The sequence below is a fragment of the Ambystoma mexicanum genome, chromosome 6q (genome assembly GCF_040938575.1).
Source record: "Ambystoma mexicanum isolate Mex_15411 chromosome 6q, UKY_AmexF1_1, whole genome shotgun sequence".
In the NCBI taxonomy this organism is placed as follows: Eukaryota; Metazoa; Chordata; class Amphibia; order Caudata; family Ambystomatidae; genus Ambystoma; species Ambystoma mexicanum.
The window spans coordinates 1,209,727,109-1,209,752,556 of record NC_090937.1 but is presented as its reverse complement, the minus strand read 5'-3'; positions in this window follow the sequence as shown (position 1 = coordinate 1,209,752,556).

The following is a 25,448-nucleotide window of genomic DNA, read 5'->3' as shown; positions in this document are numbered from 1 at the left end:
GGGCCAGCACGAGATACTCACTGGTGACTGTCTGCCTGTCAAAAGCAGAGGATATCGCATGTCAGAAAACGTAAGAACCCACATGAAAGGCGAGGTCAGCAAGATGCTTGATCTCGGGGTAATAGAGCCCTCTACTAGTCCATGGTCTAGCCCAGTTGTGTTAGTACCAAAGGCCGGATCTAAAGAACTTAGATTCTGCGTGGATTATAGAGCTCTTAACGCAGTCACCACGACTGATGCCCACCCTTTGCCAAGGACAGATGAGTTGGTGGATAAACTTGGCGCCGCCAAGTTCCTCAGCACATTTGACTTGACGTCAGGCTATTGGCAAATAGCCCTGACCAACCATGCCAAGGAGAAAACTGCATTTTCTACACCCGTTGGGTTATACCAGTTTACGGTAATGCCTTTCGGACTAAAAAATGCACCTGCTACGTTTCAACGGATGGTAAACCAGGTTCTAACCGGGATGGAGGACTTTTGCATGGCATACTTGGATGACATAGCAGTGTTCAGCAATTCCTGGGACGAACATGTAACCCACCTGAGAGATGTTTTGCAGGCTCTTGGACGAGCCAATCTGACCATAAAGGCGAGTAAATGCCAAATTGGACAGAGTAAGGTAGTCTACCTTGGGCATGAGGTAGGCGGTGGAGAAATAAGGCCTTTGCTCAGTAAGATTGAAGCTGTGCAAAATTGGACAACACCGACTACTCAGACTCAGGTGAGAGCCTTCCTAGGCCTCACCGGGTATTACAGGAATTTCATAGAGAACTATGGGACCATAGCTTCTCCACTGAATGTCATCTCCTCGCCCATATTCCCTAAAAAGGTTAAATGGAACGAGGAGTGCAATCAGGCTTTTGAAAACCTGAAAAAGGCTCTTTGCCAAGCCCCAGTACTCAGAGCTCCTGATTACCGCCAACACTTCATTGTGCAGACAGACGCTTCCAATGTAGGGATAGGTGCCGTACTCAGTCAACTGGATGGGAAAGGTAGGACGCACCCCGTTTGCTACATCAGCCGCAAGCTGAAGGATCCTGAAACAAGGTGGGCAACAATCGAAAGAGAATGCTTTGCTATCGTGTGGGCTCTGAAGAAGTTTAGGCCGTACTTGTATGGTTCTACTTTTGTTATTCAGACTGACCACCAACCCTTGAGATGGTTAATGCAAATGAAAGGGGAAAACCCGAAACTACTGAGATGGTCGATCTGCCTGCAATGGTTCGATTTCACCATTGAGCACAGGTCAGGGTGTCACCACCAAAATGCTGATGGTCTCTCTAGGATGTATATCATCGACTAGAGGTATGAGATTCATCCAGGAGTGGATTAAATCCTCCTGTCCCTTAGTCTGGGGGGGGCGAGTGTTAGGGAGAATTCTCTGTTTAGGCTGAATTTCCTAACCTAGTGAGTCCCCCAGCAGCTTTGCTGGATTTCTGGAGTTTGTTTTTTCCATCCTGCCAAGAGTGTGACCCTTTTCCTCTCACTCTTGGACATGTATGTGTGTGATTCCTTTGAGTTGTCAATGTGTTCGATGGGCTATGGGGTCTTTTACTCCATAGGGTCTCATAAATTTTCTATGTGTGTCACTCCGCACCCTACGTGTCGTGACACGGGGGCACCCTAGCTGGTCCCCCCACCATAGACTCCATACCCGGGGACTGACTACCGTCTCCCCGGGCATGTAAAGTCACCATTGGCTTTACTAGACCTAAATTTGCTAACAGAACTAGTACCAACCATCTTATTGTGGACGTGCTAGTAGGGGTAATTCGATTACTCCTGGATCTGTTACTCGAGGGGGCACTGTCCCGTCCCTCCTCGTCAAGTTTTGGCTGGTGGCAGTGGAAACTACTTGTTATGTTCGACCCCGAGCATAATCCCATGGGATCCGTCCCATTGTTGAAGATTGATACTGTTTTTCGTTAATCTCCAACGTACCACCGATCTACTTATCTTAAATAGGTTTATCGAGTGGTATTTTCTGCCAGAACTCGGGTTGTAAAATGGCGTCTGTGTTTTTCTCTGTGACTCCTAAACCAAAGGTTGAGCCCTTTGTTCCACTTTTGGCGGGCCTCTGGACAGAGACCCTCCAAAGTGGCGCCATTCTGTCTGGGTTACCTCAGGGGTGTGGGAGGGCGTTTAGGCACCCTGGACCGAGTTGCCTTGCCAACTCAGGTCGCACTCTGGAGTGATTGGCCCAGGTGGTGAGCCTTCCCGCTCACCACTTAGCATGTATTGATTGACAAGCTAGGCTGAATGAATGGGGGACGTCAGGGCTTTTGGGACTGGATCTTCAGAACGTCGCCACTGGACCTAAAGGATCCGACGAGGGTAACGCTGAGCCGACCTGCACGACGACACCTCCGGTGAAGCCCTGCGGAACATGTCTCACAATCTCCCGACGACAGAAGAGATCTCCCTGCCGGAGAGGCTCTTTCCCTGGCTGGTGGGAACAACCAGTCTTCTTCTTCTTAGTGCTTTTTGATCGCCCTGGACGCAGTGGTCGAATTGCCCGTGCAGAGCACCCGGCAACCGGATAGCCACTACTCCGGCATCGTGATCGAAAGGTGGTGCCTTGTGACGAAGCCCTCCGCGGCTGGTTTCTTCCCTGGTGGTGCACCGGACATCTTCTCTTCGACGCCGAGAGCATCTCTTCTCTTGGCCAAGACCCGTCGTGCATCCACCACCAGGAACAACTGCCCCCGCTGGAGTGGTCTTCCACAACAAGGTACCGTAACCGACTGGCTTCCCTTATCGATCGGTTCGTGTGAGGTATCTGATTCCTCTCCGTTCCGTTGGGTTGCCTCCAAGCTTTATTCACTCTTTGTTCTGAACTGGTTCAACCTGTCGCTAACCAAACTGCTAACTGAGACTTGAACGCATCACCCATAGAGACTTTCCAGGACATCGTGCCTTACCTCTCACCGAGTGGGCCTTCTTGCCTTGCATTTTTACCTGCTTCATTACGAACCGTGTTGACTTCATTACCTGCCTATCTCTTCTCTCCCTTCCTCACTAAATATTCGAGTGTCATCTGGGTTGAGGTATACACCTCTGTCTGAAAATAAGTGGTGCATAAAACCTGGAGTTGTCGATATTGTGTTTCGGGGGATTGAGCTTTATTCCATTCTGCAGAGTAATTGTATTTTGATTTGTTTGCCGTGGTTCGCTTTAGTACTTTCCGTAGATGTTCTGTTATTAATAAATAACTTGCTACCTTTATACTAAAGCCTGGTTGCGTGTTTACTCGTTTTGCTGCGAAGAATTACCCTATCTTGTATGCTCCCTATACTGACCAACTTTTCTTGAGAGAAGTCTGACTGCTCAGCCACAGCTACCAATTGAATCTGTGTGGTACAGACTGCTACCAAGTGGGTTCATCGCAACACCTGTAGTCCTAAATCTTTTGCAGTGGTCCCAGAGGGAGCTGCACAGGTTTCCGCCTAACAGGCACTCTCTCTGGCCTTCCTAGTCTGCTCCTGTTACCTTTTGCTAGGAGGACTGGGGGGTGTTTGATACAACTCCAAGAGTTGTTAAGTCATTCCCCAACAGGACTCTCCCAGGTACTTCACTCTGCACAGTTACAGGTATCTTGAAAGTCATGTTATTTCATTGGATGAGAGCTGGTAACTGTGGAAGCATTTGAACACGGCCTCCAGCAAGCTTAGTCAGGTATTTGGGCACCTTAGCAACATCCTCTACCTTGAAAAAAGATGCTTGAACTACAGTAATTCTGGCCCCAGTGTCTCTGATGGCAGGGGTCTACTGACCATTCACAAGAACACTGTCTTTTTAATACTCTTTAACATTGTCTGGAATGGAATTATAGACATCTAAGTTCTGCTATTCCCACAGACCCAGGGACACTATAGAAACACTGGCTGAGACTTTCATGGGTTCCTCAGCCAGTAAGTGAAAGTTTCCACTTGCCATTGGTACTTCTTCCTCTGGGGAGAAGGCTAAGGAGACAGTGTGGATCCCTGAAGCTATACCCTTACATCTGGGATCCCCTTTCACATGGTCAGTTGACCCACAAGCATAACATTTTCCAAATGTCTTTATGAATGGTGGTTTGGTCTGACCTCCTTCTGGTTTAGCACCAGGAGGTACACTAGCCTGATTTGGTTTCCCTTGTTGCTTACTCTTGTTGTGTTTGTGGCCCTCTTTTGGAGTGGAGGTATTAGAATTCTCTGTTATCTTTCTTGTGCTGCTTCCACTCATCCTTTTTCTGAGTTGCCCCCGAATCCTTGTGAGTAGCCCGGTTGGCAACCCACAAGTCAGCAGCCCTTGCTAACGTCTTTGGATCTTTTTTCTTAGAGTCAGTCAAGTGCTGTCTCAGCTCAGGTGAGCAGGCATCATAGATAGATTCTAACATAAATAGATTTCTCATACCTTCATAAGGGTTAACACTGTAGCCCTTAACCCAACCATCTGCGTTTTTCAAACATTCACACACCCAGGTAGCCCAAGGGGAACCATCATGCTTTTCGAGGGATCTAATCCTCTTAAGATACTGGGAAGGTGTCTTCCCAAACCTAGCTATCAAAGCTAGTTTCACTCTTTCATGCTCCATTCTATCTACATTCGCCCATTTCCTTTACAACATCAGATGCACATGGGGGTGGCCTAGAAAAAAGCCAAGGAATCAACTGATTCCCTGTAATGTTCTGAAACCCATGGTTATATTCAAAAGTTGCCATCCAATCCAAAATGTCAAGCTTAATCTCATACATACTTACTGCATCTTTGGGCATGCAAGGACACTTGGGACTGGAAGACTTAGAAGACTCTAGGAGAGAACCATTCTCATGAGACAACCTTTTCATTTCGAGTGTTTTCATCAGTAGGAAACTCAAGGGTAGGGAACATAGAGGGTCCACTGTTAAAAAAGGAGTGTTTTAGCATAATTTGTGCATTAAGGCATATTAGACCTTACCTTACAGGGTCTGCCTTCAAGGTCCAAACTGACCATAAGCCCTTAAAGTGGATTATGCAGTGACATGTATTTTCTATGTCTGCCCATTTTCGCCATGCTTAAAATGGCATTTGGTCTGAGCCGCAGAACAGGCCTTTTGCTTGTGCCAAGTAGACACATTTATGTGTATTGCAATGCAGGCTATAATACACAGTGTGATAAATATTCTTGAAATACAAGAGTTCTTGCTATATTGCACTGTGCAAAATAAACATGTTTATATTTCGTGAAATGCAAGCCACAATATTCGCTTTTCCATGTTACAATAACATACATTAGAAGTCTGGTCTTTGATCCAATGACCTTGAGTCTGGTACAGCACTTTCTGATTGTGTAAACAATTTAGTTTAACCACTATATAGGCCCTCTCCAGGAAGGAAGCCAATGTACTCACAAAACACAAAACATAGATAGCGGTGGCGAATACTGTGAACTACAAAATGCAGGCCTTCTGTTCTTCTATTATGAAGGACAGAGCCATGTCTTTAGTCATGCTGTGGACAAGAATGGTGCTTTCAGCAAAAAATACAATTTTTGCCAAAATTCCTAGTGGTATCTGAAGGTTAGGGACCTTGTGCTTGGCTGGTATTTGCAAGAGAAATATGTTGTCAGATAAAATGCAATTGTGTGCAAAATCCCCAGTGGCCTCTGAAGGACAGTCAGCAGGCGTGGCAGGCTTAAAAATAGGGAAGGAACAAAGGGTACCTAACAGAGTAGGCACAGCCCCCAGCCATTGATGTTCGGGCAATGGAGATTGCAGGAATACGGGGCAGATGCAGATGAAGAGCAGAAAAGTCTTCCCAGATGGGAGGGGTCAGCCCACTCCTAAATCTTTTTCTGGAGATTTCTGTATTGGCTATATGTTGAGCACCATTAAGTCCAAATGGCATTTAAATCTTTTGGAAGCATTCGGCCCTATTATTATGCATTTTGAGGAAAAGCCAATACGGCTGCAATAGGTGTCTTTTGGGATATGTTTCCAATTATTTCATGTTTTCAATGTTTAGATTTTGTTTTGAATTGTGGGATTTTTACAGGCATCCAGTCTTTTGCTCAAGCCCTCTTCTACTCCCTTCCTTCTAAAGTTAGTGAATATAAGGAGGCTCTTTTCACCCTGCATTTGATATCACATTGCGAAAAATACTGAAGCATTGATTATTGATTGAGGCTGATGCCTTTATGAGATTGCCGTCATGATTTGGTGAGGCAGGTGCTAGATTGCCTAACATGTTCTATGAGGTTGCCTATTGAATCCTGCTGAGGCAGGTAGTTGATTTTTAGGGTGGCTTTCATTTCTTGGAGAAAAATGATCAGTCTTCATCTTGACTTGAGGTAGAGACAAATAACAATCTTTAAACGTTTCCATTAATGGTTTACTGCATTTTAAGTGGGTCATGTATAGTGATGTTAATAATGACAATGGCCCTCATTACGAGGTTGGTGCTAGTCATGGTGCTTTTAGCGCCATGACTAGCACCGGTACTGCCACCGACTTGGTGGTATGGGTACTTACCAGTCTATTCCAACCATTGCGGGACCGGTAAGTCCCCATTTGAAAAGCCATTCCCTATTCCAGCCCCCATAGAGCTCAATGGGAAGGGGGAAGGCGTCAATAACGGTACCGCAAATTGCGGTACCGTTATTGACCCCAGTATCCCTTTGCGGGTCCCGTCCATAACGCCTGGTAAAACCAAGCTTTATGGGAGGGACCCGCAACGGGACCCCAGAATAGGGCGCAAAGGGATAACCGGCACCGGTGTCATTACCGGTGCCCGGTATCCCTTTGCGCCCAGATCGTAATGACCCCCAATGATTCTTTATTACATATTTCTCATAATTAAAATTATTATTTTTTTATATGTGCATGTAAGACACATTCATTGAATGTTCATTACTGAGTGATATCGATGACTTTGAACATGATTACTAAGTGTGGGGCATCTATTTAAACTACTGTGTATTGATGTGTTGGACACCAGGGGTTATTGAGTGGTGTCAGCACTGGACTATCAATAAACCTATGTTTGACATTGGTAAACATCTCCTGTATTGCCAATTGTGGCTAGCCGCCTACTGTAGAGGATGTTGCCTGCTCTCATCTATGTGGCACAGTGACAGGTACATGCTTTTCCCTACCCCTACACCTACCGCAGCCCCTGCTGCGGTGGTCATGGATACACCCCTGGAGATGGATGCAAGGCTGTGGAGTTAGGGGTGACATAAATTACATCAGCAGATGAAGGGTGAGAACCCCATACTGCTCAGGTGGACTATTAGCTTGCAAGGGCTAGACTTCACCATTGAGCATAGGCCAGAGAAGAGTCATGACAATGCAGATGTCCTTTCCAGAAAGTATGTTGACTGACTGGATGAGGGTGATTATCTTGTGGGAGATCAGTTTGCCTAACCTCACTCTAGGGGAGGGGTGAATGTGATGCTGGAAATGCCCTTTGGAGGGACATGGTCCCCTCATAGTCCTTGTCCTACCACTTCAATGTATGTGCTTTCCTTATGTTTTCTGCTGCCACTTAGGTCCAGCCTGAACCGCTAACAGTGAAGATCTTCATGTTTTCCTTTTGGTAAACAACACCCTTTGGATACCCTTATGGCACACATGGGTGGGTGTACACCCGTGTACCTCTTATGTGTGATTTTGGGCACCTGTGCGTTGCCCACAGAGCAGGGTATGGGTTGGTGGCAGCTACATGCTGACTTGGCAGTGGCTCTGAGTGTCCTCCATGTTTGGGGCACCCAGGCCCTGCAATAGGAATCAATGGATTCCTGAAAAAAGGCAAGGTGGCCACTATAGCCTCATGTTTTGTATTGCCTTTTACATTGTTTCCCAAAGTCCTGGGAAGCCCTGACTCTGTCCCTTGCCCCCGACTGGCTGTTGGGTGGAAATACCATATATTGCTCTGGGGCTGCCTCCTGTCAGACTGACTGGTGCCTTCCCAGGGGCTCTTTGTTGTGGGTATACCCATGGGGTGGCACTGTAAGTACTGAGTCTGAAGTGAACTCAAATTATGTGATGTGGGTGTCTGGGTGTGGCAGTTTGACACAATGCTTGAGACAGCCCTGAATAGAACTGGAGTGAATGCAGTGTCACGTGCTGAACGACTGGGTGCTTACTCCAATCCACATCCAGTGTTATGGGTGTCTGTGTGGAGTGAATAGCCTGAATGTCGGTGAGCCTGATTGGCTGCCTGCCTATATGAATGCACTCATGAATGATTGGCTGCTGCGCCTGGCTAAGCCTGAGTGAATGGGAACAACATGTGTATAACAGGGGAACTCTCAACTCATCAATTTGTCAGAAGCAAATCTTGAAACTTATGTTCAGTCGAAGCAAGAAGAAGCTGTTCCCTGGAAGCCAAGCTGAAGGAAGAAGTCTGCTGCTACATTTTCTTCACGTAATCAGAAAGCTGCTGTGTTCTTTCAAGGACTGATCAAAGACAGGACCTTGATAGTCCCTCGTAGCTCGGGAAGAGGTCTCCTATCGTGCACCTGCTACTGTTCATCGGAAGTACCCTTAAAGCCAGTCCTTTGTGACTGCCATCCGGAGAAGGGGTCTTTGTGATTCCATATTAGGCACGATTGTGTGCAATACCCTTTTGGTGCACTACAACAACCCTGACCTCTTGGCAATAGGAACCCAACCTTTGGTATAAGTCTGCACTACACAGGCTGGTAGTGTGGTCAAGTAGCCAGGCTTATCTCAAGAGGTGTCAATGTGATCTGTAGGGGAGTTACACAGAGATTCACAGTGACAAGTATTCAAATAAACTCTTACACATAAAGTTTCTTGATTAAAAAATTATTAATTTATTTAACAATCAGTTTGAATACGCCTTCTTCAGAAGGGAGCAATATAAAGCTACACACAAATACACTTCAAAAATACACACTCTTAGTTTTCTAAATCAGCAAATACCCATTTGGGATGACTCACAGATACAACCTACACCCTCAGGTGAAGTCAATAGCTAGGGTATCGTGGACATTACTATATCACTGTTGCATTTGGAATATAATTGAGAGGAGTGTCAAAGAAAAGAGGTTTCAGAATAAGACAAGTGTTCACACAATTATTCTTAATCAGGTAAGTACTTTAAAAAAAACAATGCAATGTCAGTTAACCCGTTCCTGGAGGGGAGGCAAAACATGTAAGCAGAGGAGGAAGAGTCATTCAAGGAGCCAGGCCAACCAAGGTTAAGGAACTGAAGCACTTCTTGCAGGTAAGTAAAAGTCTTGCACAGTGTTTTAGAAATCTTTGTAGCAAAAGTATAATCAAATGTAGGGTCACAAGCTGTTAGGCCTGTGAGTAGTAGACGATGCAACCACGTTTTATTGGTTTAGAGCAACCGAGACAAGTTTCAATTGAGATCAAGCAAGGTGGCACAACATGAGGTAAGTTCTCTTAGACTGTTCAGTACCTTCAGGTTGAAGAAAAGTGCAGCAGATGGCTTCTGTTCCTGTGCAGCTCTTGGGGTGTTCCTGTGCCTCCGTTGTGGGGACAAGAGGGAGGACTTCTGGGGACTCCTGCACTGCAATGGGATGGTCACCGATCGCAGCCAGCAATCTTCAAGCAAGTGGGACTTCGGTGTTTCAGCCCCTCTCGTCTACCGCAAATATCAACACTGCGTTACCTGGCTGTCGAGATGGGCTTTCCTTGCATCTGGGGCCCAGCACTCTGTTGAGGGGGCTCAGTCAGTCCTGCTTCCTGGCAGTCCGGAGGTTCTTCCTGGAGCACATGCCCAGCTGAAAATTAATGTAAACAATCTTTTGTTCCTCTCCCTGGCTATTCAGTTACAGCAGAGACTCCAGTGGAAATCCAACCAGCTTTGAGAGGATGTCCAGGTGGCTTACTTTGGAGTTGATTGGTCCCACCAACTCAAGGGGAGAAGTCGTCCTTGCAGGGCTTCTCTGTCGATACATATTTGGAGCTTCAGCACAGCAGCGGGCTTCACCGGGCCAACCAACAGTCCAGGAGTTGCAGCAGGCGTCTCTTCCAAGTTCTTCTTCAGATTCCTTCGTCCATTGGTTGACTCTGCCTTCCAAGCCAAAAAACCTCACCTTTTATGCAGGTTTCTCCCATTCATACCAGCCTAGCTGTCAGTCACCCAGCAAGACAGCTAGCTGGCCAATCACCTAAGTGTGCATTCCTGTCTCCTAGGAGACTAAGCACAGGGAGTTTCGGGCATCTCCCTCGCTTCCTGCCCCTGCCAGACACCCTGGAGCCAGAGGCGGGCTTCACTCGTGAATCCCACCAAAGACAAAATGAACAAAGGGACCAAACCTGGTTTGACATGCAGAGTAAATTTCAAGAAGGACCTCTCCAGAAACAAATGAGGAAAAAACCAGACCGGGGCCTGCAAACACAGCTGCAGTAAAAACACACAACGGTAGTAAAAAGTGAACCACTGCCACCAGCCATTCATCAAGGAAAGGGTAACATACAAATGTTACATGAAAAGCTAGACAAAGGGGATACTAAGTAACCCCTCCAGCACCCTATTGTAAAATAGTGTGTGCTTGGTCTAGAAAGTTACAAATGTAAATAAAGTCAATTTCTTTATTGCACTTGGAAACAGTATTTTATCCAAGAGAAAGTATTTAAACCTTGGGGAAATCTGAAATACTTCCCTGTGTCACTGCTGTGAAGGTGCTGTGTGACACAATGCAAAAGATGATGCCTATGGGATTTGTCAGACTCCATAACCAAAAAGAAACACAGAAAACACATAGAATTAAAAGTACAAAGTCCCAAAGTTCACCAAAAGAGCTTGGGGTTTCTAAGGTGGGAGGAATTTCGTACTAAACTGAAAATTCTCCCTAACAGTCCATAAGAGACATGCTTGAACATCTTGAGTCAAAGAAGTGCAGTTGTATTGCTCTGGGTCCAGATGAGTGTGTGTGCACCATATTTCCTATAGATTAGTTATATTTGGTCCTGCCCAGCTCCATATATGATCCTGTAGTTCCATGGGGTTAGTTACCATAAGCATCTGCAAGCTTACTCTGCATCTCTTTGTTGCCTTGCGTTCAGCGTTTCTGCATTTGGCAGACTGAGAAAAATAATAAAAGCTTTTGACAGCATGCATATGTATCTGTCCTCTATCTACAGAACTGTGTAATCATGTTCTTTGAGTACACAAGTGTGTGTTTGTCTAGAGCTGTGTATGGTTTCGAGTGTATTTCGTGACTAACGTGGCTATGTCTTGGTGTCACTAAGTATGTCATCACAGTGGTTTCTCTGCATTTAGTGAATGACATCCATCATGGCATTTGGGTCTATGACCACTGTTGAAGCACCTATATCCATAGACCCCTGAACTAAAGAATCAATAACGAGCCTACACACATATTCCAACTGACTGGTCAATTAATAGTGTCTTGCAAATAACATATCTACAACACTATGTCTCAGCTGGATTATTTTTAGATTATTGTTATAGTATATGTGTACTTATAATGGATTGGTAAAACATTTCTGTATGCCATTTAGCACCAGGCATATTAGCTCCGGCGGTAAATGCGTCACCGCCAGAACGGGAAGCACTGCGGCAGCCATTTTGGAAATCTCAACCCATCAAATAGCAGAGCCCCCAACAGCCATCTGCTCTATCTAAACAGCTACAATGTCCCAGGAGATAGTCAAGGACAAGGCTGCAAAATATGGGCTCAGAAAGCCGAAATGTACAGAGGTGGAGCTGGTGGTGCTGGTGGATGAGGTTGTGGCCCACCATGAGGAGCTGTATGTTGTGAGGCAGTACAAAACCTCTGCCCAGCACTGCACCAACATCTGACAGATGGTGAGCCAGAAGGTCACCGCAGTTGCCCGTGTCCCCTGGGATGGGGAAGACTGCGGGAAATGGTGGAACAACCTGCGGTCCGGGGACTGCTGGCCCAGGTCAGGCAGGATACCATGGCCACCGGTGGAGGGACAGTGCTACCACTTTCACTGACACAGTGGGAGGATAAGTGCAGGTCAGTGCATGATATGGAGGTAGAAAGGGCATCAGAGGTGCAGAGGCAGGAGCCGGCAGCCAGGAGGCAGAAGGTGAGTCAACCACCCACCCCCCCCAATCATGTGCATGCAAAAATGTCAGCACAATATGCCCCAGTGGACAGACCCAGGAGTCGGGCATCGTAATGAGGGCCAGTGAGTGGGTGCCACATCAGCCACTCACCACAGCATCCATGTGCCAGTGCACCACACTCCCATAGCGGTTGCACAGCAGTGCCCCAACGTGACATGACAGTGTCGTGTACCCTGCCTCCAAAACAGCAAGTCCAGAAAACGTCCTCTTGCCATCCCCTCACTGGGCAAATGCAGACCCCCTAAGTACGCCCCCCCTTTTGGCACTCATTCACATCAGTGTCAATCCACTTGCAAACACCCCAGACCAGTCTTGTGCATCAGAACAATAGCCGTTTCCCCAAATATCACCATGTTGACATAATGCATGCCAAAACACGTGAGTGTATGTGACCTAATGGCATCACCTATGTTCCCTACAGGCACAGAAGCAACGCCAGAGGCGTTGGAGAAGGAAGAGGCAGCTGGCCCATTTGGGAAGGCACTAACCCATGACATAGCCACCACTACCCTGGAAAGGGGCAGACACACCACCCATAGGCATATAACACATCCCACTACACCCCATCACAGCAGGGGCAGACCTACACCCCCAGTACCAGCCCACCAGGAACACACCAGTTGCTGCAGACAAAATGTCTGCTGCTGTGGACACCACCACAGAGGATACACCTGCACCCACTGTGACATTGGATGAACAGGGGGATGATAGCAGTGACAGTGACCATTCAGCAGTGCCTCCAACCCCATGGTGCAGTCTGCACAGGCAACCTACCACCACACCGTGGAGCACAACACGTGGCCGACAGCCCACCAGAGCCCCTAGAGCCCACCAAGCCACTGGCGAATGCACATTCCTGAGCCAGACACGGACACCCCTTCCATTGGCTCACCTGTTGCCAGCACACCCCAGTGATGTACCTCTCAACAATACAGCCTACAGCCACATTGGGCATGGTAACGCAGAGGATGGGTGAAATGAAAATGAGGAAAAGGGAGATGGAGGGCATCAGCTGCAACCACTCTGAGCATATGTAGTCATTCCGGGATGCGATCCAGGATGCAACAAGAAGCATTTGTGCAGGAGAATGCTAGAACCCGGAGGGTCATTACTGAATGTGCTGTAGCACTGATGGCATTTGGGTAAAGGGTGAGGGAGTTGAAAGAGGATGTCTCAGCCCTTGCTGAGCAGATCCGTCAGGGCAATGAGCTCCACCGGCAACAGGTACAGTGGGCAGGCTCAATCCCTTACCAGTCAACAACCCCAACTGAGGAGTCCCAAGAAAGCACCCCCAGGCACCAGTCCCTGCGTCCCTGCACACAAGATCACCTGCTGTTGGGGACAGGGAAAGAGGGCACAGCCACAGTGATTGACTTGCCGACTGGTGGCCTGGATGGCCACGGCATGGACACTTTGGGGGGTAGGAGGGGTTGTTGTGTGCTGGTGTGTTGGTGGTGGGCGGGGAGAAGTGGGGTAGGTTTTTGCCAAATGTTGTCATAAAAACATTTTAGAAAAACCTTTAAACAAATGATCTATGATCATCATTCACCACTTCCATCCGACATATACTTCTACTATAATGGGTTAAGTTGCATTTTCTTTCAACATAACAATTGATGGGCTATGCATACGAGATATGGGAAAAACACATTGAATTCCCTTTGAGGTCGACATATGTTTCGGCCCTTAGACGTGTACCAAACCCTCTCTTGAGTTGTCACATAATCAAAGATTAGGCCATCTTCAGGACACAAAGGGGCCGATTCGTGGAACAAATGTGCACTGAAAATCGTGGCGCAAGCTGGCGCAGCGTGAAAAAGCAAGCGCACGCTCACACATGCGATTCATGGAAGGCCCTGTGTGTGTTTAACCCGGGATGGCGCCAAATCCGTTCGTGGCGCACACGGGCAAACATGTCATTGCAACATCCAGAACGCTGTGCGCGACGCGCACAGCGAACATGCACAACGTCAGCGTTCACACCAAAAAGGGGGCGGAACATGGGGCGGAACAAGCGGAATGGGGAACAATGCGTGAAAAAGAAGACGTAACTGGGGAAGTACTGCAGGGAAATACACGGAACGCCCACACGCAAGCGGACAACGCGTATTCATGGAATCAAATAGGGAAATCCACGCACGCCAAAAGACGCGCAAAGGCGTCAACACGTCGGCCACACGAAGGCAGGCGGAAGCGTCCCCGCGTGCAGTATAAAAGTGTGTGCAAACAACAAACACGTATATACAGCTACGATGAATGCCCCATTTGTCTCAGCACTGATCGCGGGACACCACAGGAGGAGGAGAATAGCCAGGCCCTGCATTTTTTTGACCCGGACCAGCCTTTTTGGGATGCCTGATGACCAGGTCTATGGCAGGTATAGGTTTCCACCTCGTACCATCCTCGACCTGGTCAGGTAGTGGGAAGATGACCTTACATCAAAAACCCTGTCCTCCCAAGCATTGAGCCCCTTGGAGAAGGTGCTCAATGTCCTGAGTTTTTGGCCACTGGGTCATTTCAGCAGACAACTGCCATAGTAGGTGGTGTCTCACAGGCCACGCAGTCACGCTGCCGACACCAGGTGTTGGCAATCATGACTGCGCGACCCTCAGTACGCAGGCACATATACATGCCCAGAACACCCGCAGAAAGGCAGGCCATGGTCCAGGACTTTTACAGGGTGGCACACTTCCCCAAAGTGCTTGGTGCCATAGATTGCACCCATGTGGCCCTACGTCACCAATAATGAACTATGTACAATGGTGGCGGGCAAGTCCAACGGCTCACTTGTTGATGTTCCGGGCCAGGGCATCATCGAACTCCATGTCGATGTCCCGGAGGCGGGCCTCTTCCCTGGCCTCGAGGTCTCGCAGGATGCAGTCATGGCCTGTACCAACTCCCTGCGAGTTGCCTCGAGGCACTCAGCCCGCCCTGCGCATGGAGTTCTCTGCCCTGACCATAGTGAGCAGTGCCTCCCCTGCCCGCCGCCTCTCCGCATCTATCTGCTGGCCCAACCGCTGCCACACGGAAGACACTCCCAATCCAGTGTCCTCCTGCCCTCCGGCCGATGCCTGCCCCTGTGATGTTGATGGCCCCGTGCCATGAAGCCTCCCACGCTGAGCCTGCTGCTGCCTCCGATGGAACTGCCTCTGCCACCACAACGGCATCCGGGATGAAGGAATCTGCCGTCGTGCACGTGCCCTGCCCGATGATGCTGGCACATCCTCCATCTGCTGGGGTCCAGTTGGTGGGGTGGCCACCCCTGCTGGACCTCCGTCTCAGATTCAGTTAGAATACTTTGTTCAACAGTACCCGTTTCCCTAGCCTACTCCTCACTTGAGTCTGTGTAGGCGTCTGATGACTCATTGGATGAAATCTTTCTCTCCAGGAGTTGTTGGATTTCTTCTTAGTTGTCTTTCCCTTCTTCCTGAAGAGATAAGGACAGGCTCCTCCGGAGGCCACTTTGCATTTAAGGCTATCTGCCAAGCAGCGGGGACTCCGGGGAGCCAACCCCACACCAGGGAAAAGCCTTGCTGAAAAACCCTGGTAACTTCTTGTAGAATTACTCCTTTAGCGTAATTGTATCGGAGAAGGGGAAGCAATGAGTGACCGGCAGCAGACAGGAGGAAGGTCACGGCAGCAAGCAGGGAGAGGAAGGGAGGAAGACTGCAGCAAGCAGCAAGAGGGGAAAAAGGAAAGATACCACAACCATGGTAAGTGGGTAGAAGGGGCCGCCTGAGAGCAGCAAGAGAATTTACCGGGCGAAAACACACAGGAGCGTTAGAGACGCTCCAAGTCACTTGAAGTTGCAACGCATGCGCGTTCATGACTTCCGGATATTTAAAGGAGGATAGAGGAAAGACTAGAACGTGCGTAGCGTTTCAGAACAGGTTTAGTCCTACCTCCATTGCGGCCACCTGTTCCAGAGCTCCCATTGATGGCTGATTATGACAGTATGACCCCTTTTCAGGGATCCTCCTCCCGGCTTTCCTGGAGGAAGGTGATGAAACTTCTGCACCAAACAAGGTGCCCTGATGTTTCTAACGGGTTCCCAGGTACATTCTGAGATCGGATAGCCTTTCCAGAATACCAAGTATTGCAGGAATCCTTTCTTGTATCGAGAATCCAATACCTTGGAAACTTCATCTTCGTCAGATGCATCGGTTGTTCTTAGAGGTGGTCTTCTTGTCTTCCTGGAATGAGGGTCTTTGATGTAGGGTTTCAGTAGGGAAGTGTGAAATACTCGTGTACCCTTTTAAGGCTTGGTGGGAGGTCTAGCCGAAAGGCCACTGGATTCACCTTGGCTGAAATACAAAGGGGCCCTATGAATCGGGGTGCAAATTTTCCAGGATGGACCCATCTGGGTAAATATTTCATAGAAAGCCACACTTTGGTCCCTACTTCCCACAGAGGATTTGGTCTCCATTTTCTATCTGCTCATTTCTTACAATCACGTTGGGCCTTTTCGAGATTGGACCTTGCTTCTTGGTGTAGTCTTTGCAGGTTATCCAGTAGGTGATCTACTGAGGGCGTATTGGTCGCTGTTGCACCGAAGAGTGGGATATGTTTTGGATCATAACCATAGGTGTACTTGAAAAGACTCATTCCTATGGACATGTGGCTTGTGTTGTTATACGAAAATTCAGCCATAGGCAGAAGATGAAATCAATCGCCTTGTTCCTGATTGCAAAAGCACAGAATATACTGCTCCAAAGTGGCATTCAGACATTCAGTTTGTCTGTCACTTTCTGGGTGGAACCCGGATGATAGAGATTTCTTGATTCTTAGTGACTGGCAAAGGACAGTCCAGAATTTGGACGTAAACTGCGTTCCTCTATCCAAGACGATGGTGCTAGGAAGTCCATGTAGTTTAACCATATCCCTTAGGAAGACTTCTGCTGTAATGCTGGCTGTGGGGAGTGCTTTTAGTGGAGATAAATGAGCCAATTTGCTAAAAGTATCTACTGTGACCATTATGGCGGTGTGTTCATGAGAAACCGGCAAGTCCACGATAAAATCAGTGGATACGTGTTGTCAAGGGCCTCCAGGAGGTGGTTCTTGTTGTAAAAGGTTTGCGGTAGGTGTATTTATTTTGCGCGCAAACAGGACAAGTAGAAACGTATTACTTTACATCCTTTGTCAGAGTGGGCTACCAAAAATGTTGTGATGTTAATTCCAGAGTGGCATTTTGCCTCTTATAACCTGCTAGAGGGACATCGTGGCACCAAGACATGGCCTGATCCTGTAGTGTTCGGGTAGGCAGAAACAGAGTCTTGTTCTTGAAAAGAAGGCCTCCTTTCAGTCTCAATTCGGGTTCTTGGCTTATTCTCCTCTGTTTAGCTGTTTGTACTTGTTAAAGGAATGTGTTGACAACATTGATGAACCTTTTGCCAGCCAACATGGTCTCTTGCTCTTGGTATTCTCCTGAGTTCTCCCCTAAATTCTGTGATAGGGCATCAGCTAATGCGTTGTCCTTTCCTGGGAGATACGTGATATCAAAGTCAAACTGAGAAAAGTAATAAACCCATCTGGCAGGTCTCGAGCTGCGACACTCCATTCTTTACAGTACCTTCAGGTTTTGATGGTCAGTGTGGACCTGGAAAGGGACAACCGTACCATGGAAAAGAAGTCTCCACTCCTCGCAAGCTTGTCGTATGGCCAGAAGCTCCTTCTCTAGTACGGAATAATTCCGTTCACTTGGGCTCAATGTTCGGGAATAGTAAGATACAGGGTGTTCGAATCCATCTTCCTTTTTCTGTAGTAAGGCACTTCAATGGCCCCACTGGAGGCATCCGTCTCCACTATGAAGGGCTGTGATTGATCAGGTTGCCTAAGGACAGGTGCTGTTACAAATGCCTTCTTCAGTCTCTGGAAGGCGTGTTCCACTTTCTTTATCCCAAACGTATTTTACTCCTTTTTTGAGGAGATTGGTGTTGGGTAAAATGATGTCGGAGAAGTTAGGGATGAATTTTCGGTAGAAATTCGAGAGTCCCAAAAACCTCTGAATGTATTTAACTGAGGAAGGCACTGGCCAATTAGTGATGGCATTAGTCTTGGCTGTATCCATCTGTATCTTGTCCGCAGAGAGGATAAACCCCAAGTAAAGAACCGTGGAGGCTTCAAAAACACATTTTTCTGGTTTGACCAAAAGACTGTTCTGTCTCAATCGGTGTAATACTTCCTTTCCATGTGTGCGGTGTTCAGACAGGGTAGTAGAGAAGATAAGTATATCATCCAGATAAACGTCTACCGATGAATAGAGCCTTTCAGCAAATACCTTGTCCATAAAACTTTTTAACTGTGCAGGCGCATTGGCTAGGCCAAACGGCATAACCCTATATTCATAATATCCCAGGGGTGTCCTAAAAGCTGTCTTCCACTCATCCCCTTCGCGTATCCTTAGGAGATGGTAGGCCCCCCTAAGATCCAGTTTGGTGAATATCGGGGTGCCCTGAACAGCTTCAATGATGTCCTTCATCAATGGCATAGGATACCTGTCACGCACCGTTAGGCTGTTGAGACCCATGTAATCTATGCAAGGTCTCAGTTCCATCATACCTTTTTTGGATATGAAGAAAAGAGGGGCACCTGCTAATGAAGAAGATTCCCTTATGAGACCATTTTGGAGATTGATGACGAGATATTCCCTTAGGGTTTCTTTTTCTCGTAGAAACAACGGAAACATCCTCCCAAATGGGACCACTGCATCTGGGATTAATTTGATTTTACAGTCTTCTTTTCGGTGAGGTGGCAGATTACGAGGTTGTGTGTCAATGAACACATCAGTGAATTCCTGATATTGAACTGGAATCATGTTGACACTGAAGGGCTGTTCCTGTAAAGTCACGTGTATACCTGGTGAAGTATCTGATACCAAGCAGTGTTGTCTACAGAACTGAGGCCAAAAGTCCACCGTGTTCAGACTCCAGTTGATGTTAGGATTATGCTTTCTCAGCCATGGTATTCCGAGTATCACTGGAAAATGAGCTGCTCGAATAAGGTCAAATATGATGTATTCCTGATGATCAGCCATCTTTATTTTTACTTCTTGTGTTTCATGGCTAATAGGACCTGAAGTCAGAGGGGTTCCGTCCACCTCTTCCACAGGTATCGGACGGATCTTGGGGCATCTAGGAATATGTTGATCCATAGCCCACTTGTCCACAAAATTGCCAGCTGCTCCACAGTCTACCATAGCCAGACATTCCACTGGTTTCTCTTGATTCCATTCCATCTGGATTTTGATCACCATCAGGCTGCAGCTGTTGTGAACTGAAGGCTGTGTTGTGTGACAGGTATTTACAGTGCTCACTCCTTCCTTTCCCCTGTTTAAGGTTGGGGTCTGTCATTTCCCTGCCTTCTGGGCGGGACTTCAGGGCAGTTACGTAACAAATGTGTATTCGAGCCACAATACATGCATAGACCTAGGTCCTTACGTCGCTTGCGTTCAGTAGCCGTAAGTGGTCCTCTTGCTGTTTCTATCAGCATAGGCTCATCCACTGGTCCCTTTTCAGGTACTGAGAGAAGGCTACGAAAGGGTGTGAAGGATTGAGGTTTCTTTTTTTCTGCTCTCCTCTCAGCCATGCAGAATTCTATTTGCAAAACCAGGGATACCAATTACTGAAAGGAAGCAAACCTTGCTTCTCTTGCCAGTTCATCCTTAATATCTTCATGAAAACCTTGTCGAAATATAGTTTGTTGGGCTGTCTCAGGCCATCCTGCTTCTGTGGCAATCTTTTGAAACCCAGTGATGTATGTTTGTACGTCAGAAGAACCTTGCCGGATGTCCAGGAGGTTCTCGAAGGTGGAAAACAATACTTCTGGACATTCAAACCTTTCCCGGAACCTTTGAAAGAAGGTAGTATAATTGATAAGAACTGGGTCAGTATTGGTTACCAATGGAGTAGCCCAAGCAAGGGCATTCCCTGTCAAATTAGAAATCAGAAATCCCACATCAGAACAATCTAATTCATAGGTCTTTGGACGGAAAGTATGGTACATCGTACAAGCGTCTAAAAATTCCTTCAACCTTCTTGGGCTACCGTCATATTTCCCTCATGGCAGTGAGATGGGTGGTAACTCCCCTCTGTTGTCATCTCTTTGTTGGACTTGCTGTCTTGACCTGGACCTCCACTGTTAAGGCCTGTATGGCGTTGACCATTTCTTGGTACTGTTCTAAGCTGGCCATATCTTTTGGGCGTTGCAAACTCTCAGATTTGGTTTGAATACTTTATTCAACAGTACCTGTTTCACTAGCCCACTCCTCACCTGAGTCTGTGTAGACGTCTGATGACTCGTTGGACAAAATGTCATTCTTTCATTCTCTCCAGGAGTTGTTGGATTTCTTCTTAGTTGTCTTTCCCTTGTTCCTGAAGAGATAAGGACGGGCTCCTCCGGAGGCCACTTTGCCTATAGGGCTATCTGCCCGCCAGCGGGGAATCCGGGAGCCCATCTCTCACCAGGGAAAAGCCTTGCTGAAAAACCCTGGTTACTTCTTGTAGAATTACTCCTTTAGTGTAATTGTTGTATTGGACTGCAGGTTCCAGCATGCAGTGTTGCTGTGAGTTTTGGTTGTATGGACTTCTGGTTCCAGCATGCAGTGCTGATGAGTTTGGTTGTATTGGACTGCAGGTTCCAGCATGCAGTGCTGATGAGATGGTAACCGTAACATAACAAGGATCAGTGGATGCAATAACCAGATGTTCTGCGTTCCGAAAAGGAAAGTGCAAGTAGGAACTGGGAATCCGTGAGCGGACAACCATAGGAGGTGGGCTAGCGGAAAAGAAAGGCAAAGTCTCCGCTCCCGAAAAAGGGAGCGGAGAAGGGGAAGCAATGACTGACTGCCAGCAGACAGGAGGAAGGTCATGGCAGCAAGCAGGGAGAGGAAAGGAGGAAGACTGCTGCAAGAGGGGAAAAAGGAAAGATACTGCAACTGCGGTAAGCGGGTAGAAGGGGCCGCTTGAGAGCGGTGAGAGAACTTACAGGGCGAAAACAGACATGAGCGTTAGAGACGTTCTAAGTCACTGGAAGTTGCAACGCATGCGCGTTCATGAATTTCGGGTATTTAAAGGAGATGGAGGAAAGATTAGAATGTGCATAGCGTTTCAGAACAGGTTTAGTCCTACCTCTATCTCGCCCACCTGTTTCAGAGCTTCCATGGCTGGCTGATTATGACACTCTGACTCCCGACTGTGGCAGGGATGGGATCTCCACCAGGCTGGCTGTGTTGGTTGGGGCACATCCACAGGGGGCCCTGGTGGCATCTGTGTCAGAAGACGGCACGGAGAACGACTGGCATATAGTGTGCACAGAGGAGGAGAGGAGCGCGATACTGGCTGACACATGGATGAAACCCCCAACCATGGTCCCTCCCAACTGGGCTACGTTGGCACACAGCTCTTCATGATGACGTGCATGGTCCCCCCAGGAAGCACGTACATCATGACAAATGTCACGTGTGCGCAACGTGACACCAATCAGGACAGACTCAATCCGGTCACGGGTCCCCTCGTCCGCTGGTAGAGGGGTGCCAAATGACGTGGACCTTCTCCCTACCTGTGGACGGGCCTGGGACAGGGCATGCCTGCTGGTGCATGGTGATGCAGTCACAGTGTACGGGACAGAGACATGCACAGGCACCTCCGCGGTAACCTGTGCTGTCTCCTGCCCCTGGACTGCATCACTTGCACCAGTGGTACCAGCCCCACCAGGCCCCATGTGTGGCTCTGTAGCGGCCTCCTCCTCCTCTATACACACACCAGCAACTGGATGGCTCTGCACCGTATTCCACCGTTGCAAGCCCCTGTGGGGGATCATCTGCCCCTTCCGCTGCAGCTGTAGTGGCAGACGCGGCACCAGTCCCCTCGCTCCTGGATGATGGAATTTCCTGGGAGAGTGACTGGGCCTTGCGTCGCCGGCCGGTGAAGGCATCCCTGCTGCTTTCCTCCACAGCGCCATCTCCGCCCTCTTCTTCACTCGCCGCTGTGAAAAGGGAGACATTGAACACAAGCATTAGGGTACTGAACTATAGTCCCCTAGACACAAAGCAATAGCACACGAGTGTCAAATGTCACTTCCATCATGTCCTGCCACAACACATGGGTCAGTGCAGGCAACACACATGCAGGAACAGGCATGGCACATGCAACATACATTGGCATCCAGGTCCAAGGCACAGTAGTTGCATCCAATAGTGGGCTGATTCTCATATGCACCATGGGACATGCTGGTCACATGCACACACATCACCAGAGGGTCATGCATCTGGCCCGGTATACCCCGAGACACATTGGATACAAGGATGACTAGGCTGTATCAGTGAATGAACACATCGTCACGGACATGTGTCATGCATCCATGGCACACACACTACTCAGACACACGGACATGTGCATCATGCATGTCCATGACAGCAGCATACATCTCTCACACCCCAAACATGTCAAAGTACAGACACAGGCATGCATACATGTGTGCGTTCCGCATGCTGCTCAGCATGATGCATTGTAACACATACACCATCCATTTGGGTCACACCTGACTGGACTCAAAAGCAGCACTATCATGTCTCTGCACACACACATCCAAACAAGACCCATGCCTCCCATGCAGCCAAGTAGCTAACTACCAGCACACTGCAACATGCCCTTTTTTAAACGTGAATGCATGGCCACTTACCGCTTGACTCCAGACGGGCCTGCATCCTGAGGATCTGGTGGTGAAGCACTGGATGAATGCGCTCAAGGACCCTCTTCTGCTGGGTGGTAAACTGGCCCCGGCGCCCCACTGCATCCGCTGCTTCCAAGAGGCGCCAGGCCTTCTTGAGGGTCCTGGACTTGTAGTCCTCCCATCGCTCCTGGACATGTTTGATGTCGCGGGGTGCCACCACCTCCGCGTTGATGGCACCCACTATGTCCTTCCAGATCCTCTGCCATCCTTCATTGTCGGCGCTCGATGGTGTGAAGAGGGCATCATAATGCCCCCGAACTTGCTCCACCAGAATACCAACTCCCTTTTCACTGAAGCTGGTAGCCCACTGCCTCTCTGCTGGGGGATTGCCACTGGTGCCGGAAGGTGTTGTGTCGGACATGGCAACCCCCGAGGCAGGTGTGGGTGGGCAACTGGGTCCTGGGGCTGGGTTGTGGAGTGATGGAACTTCAGTCAGGAGTCTTCTGTTCCAGCAGGGGTGGTCACTGCAAATGGACCCCTGCAGATGGCAGATGTGCAGGCACCAAATGGCAGGGCGCGGTGGCAGCAGGCAGGCAGGCAGGCAGCAGCAGATGGCTCATGAAGGGTGCTAGGAGTTCTGGGGATCAGTAATTCGGCCTTCTGGGCAGGAGCGTGGTCTTCCATGTGTTGTCGCGTGGCCAGCTTGATACAGAGTGATTTGGCATGTGATAAAACAGCACGTCAGTGTGTAATTCGAGGAAAGGCCCTTAGTGCGTAAGCGCGTCTGTGACGTAACATGCGCGGGTGTTTCGCTCGCCACAGGTTGAAGGTCCAGCGTGAGTTTCCATCGTTCTGTACATGCTCTTCGTGGGATGCGGTACGTGTATTCCCGGGGTGCGCGTGGACTTTTACAAGCATTTTCGTTAGCGCGAGCGGGTACGTGTATTCCAAGGGGTGTTCGTCGACTTTTACACACGTTTTTGCTAGCGCGGGCGGGGTACATGTATTCCGAGTGGTGCGCGTGCACTTTTACATGTGTTTTCAATAGCGCAAGCGGGGTACGTGTATTCCAAGGGGTGCATGTGGACTTTTACATGTGTTTTTGCTAGCGCGAGCAGAGTATGTGTATTCCGAGGGGTGCGTGGGGAGTTTTCCACACGTTTTCGTGGTTGGTGGGCTGTATGCTGGTCCAATGGCCTTTGCGCCATGTAGGGGATTTGTGCAATGTTTCTGGTGCACGGGGTGGGGTTGAGGGCATTACTGGTGCTGCTGCAGGGTCGCTGCGCCGCTCTTTGCCACGGCTGGTTATGAATGTTGAAATCCATGAATACGCTGTGCGCTGAAATGGGTTTTGGCGCACGTGGCTGGCGCAGACTGCTGCACACGCACTCTGTGTGCCAGCCGCGTATGCCACTTGGGCGCCAAATTCTATGAATTACCCCCATGTTGTATACTTAAAGAATCGACCACGTCACTAACCTGTTGTCCATATAGTGTTGCTTGGGACTTCTGAGCTTGCACATTGGTAAATTTAATTTGACATCCAGTGTCTTGTTCCCTAAGAATAGAGAAGGTGGAACTAATAAGTGTTCCCTGATGTTAATTTTATATATTATAAACACATCCTTTGTTAACATAAGCACTGTTGTGTAACTTACGTGATTACACGTTTTTTGGCCGTGCCTTCAGATGATGGCACTTGAATTATTCAGAAACCCGGGGGTGTAATCCACTGAGTTGGAGCGGCACACTGTAGCAGTGTTTTGTTCCATTACTCAACTTCACATTTATAAATAAGTGAAGTTGAGTTGCCCAGCACAACGAAGCATTAGGAATAAATCATCAATACACAAATTAATAAAGTACGATGCACTGGGGAATGAAAATTAACTTCCTGAAAAAACAGTTTGTGTCCTGAAGATGGCCCAATATTTGATCAAGTGACAACCCAAGAGAGGGTTTGGTACACGTCTAAGGGCCGAAACATATGTCGACCTCAAAGGGAATTTAATGTGTTTTTCCCATTTCTCGTATGCATAACCCATCAATTGTTATGTTGAAAGAAAAGCAAATTCAATTTGCCCCATTATTGTAGAAGTATATGTCGGATGGAAGTGGTGAATGATGATCATAGATCATTTGTTTAAATGTTTTTTTTTTTTAATGTATTTATGACAAATAAATAAAGAGAATTGTTTTTTGTAATGAAAGTTGTGTGTTAAATAGAAACATCTAAGCCTATCTAGGTGATCCATCTACCCAATAATTAAGTAGATCCATATCATTTTATCCAGAAGGGACTATTCAGAGAGGGGTAGTCAATCGGTCTTTTCTTTTGACTGTGGCATGGGTGGACATGCTGTTGGGTTCTGCTGTGTTTTGGTCTGTGATGTGCCACATTCCTGATGCATTGTAGTACATGTGGTATGATGTGTCATTGTTTTGGCAGTGGAGTGTGTCCGTCAGCATGCGCATCCACTTGTCATGCCTTGCTTTATTCTTGTGTTGCCACCCCCTACCCCCTTTTTGGTATGTTGCTTCACTGTGTATATGTGGCATGGGTTGTACTCACCCACAATCCAGGTCCGTTGTTCTCTTTGCCTCTCCATGTATCCTGGCAGTGTGTTGTTGCATAGGACCATGAAGTCGTGGGGGGAACCTGGGTAGCGGGCACAGCAGTGGGTGATGAGGAGGTCAGG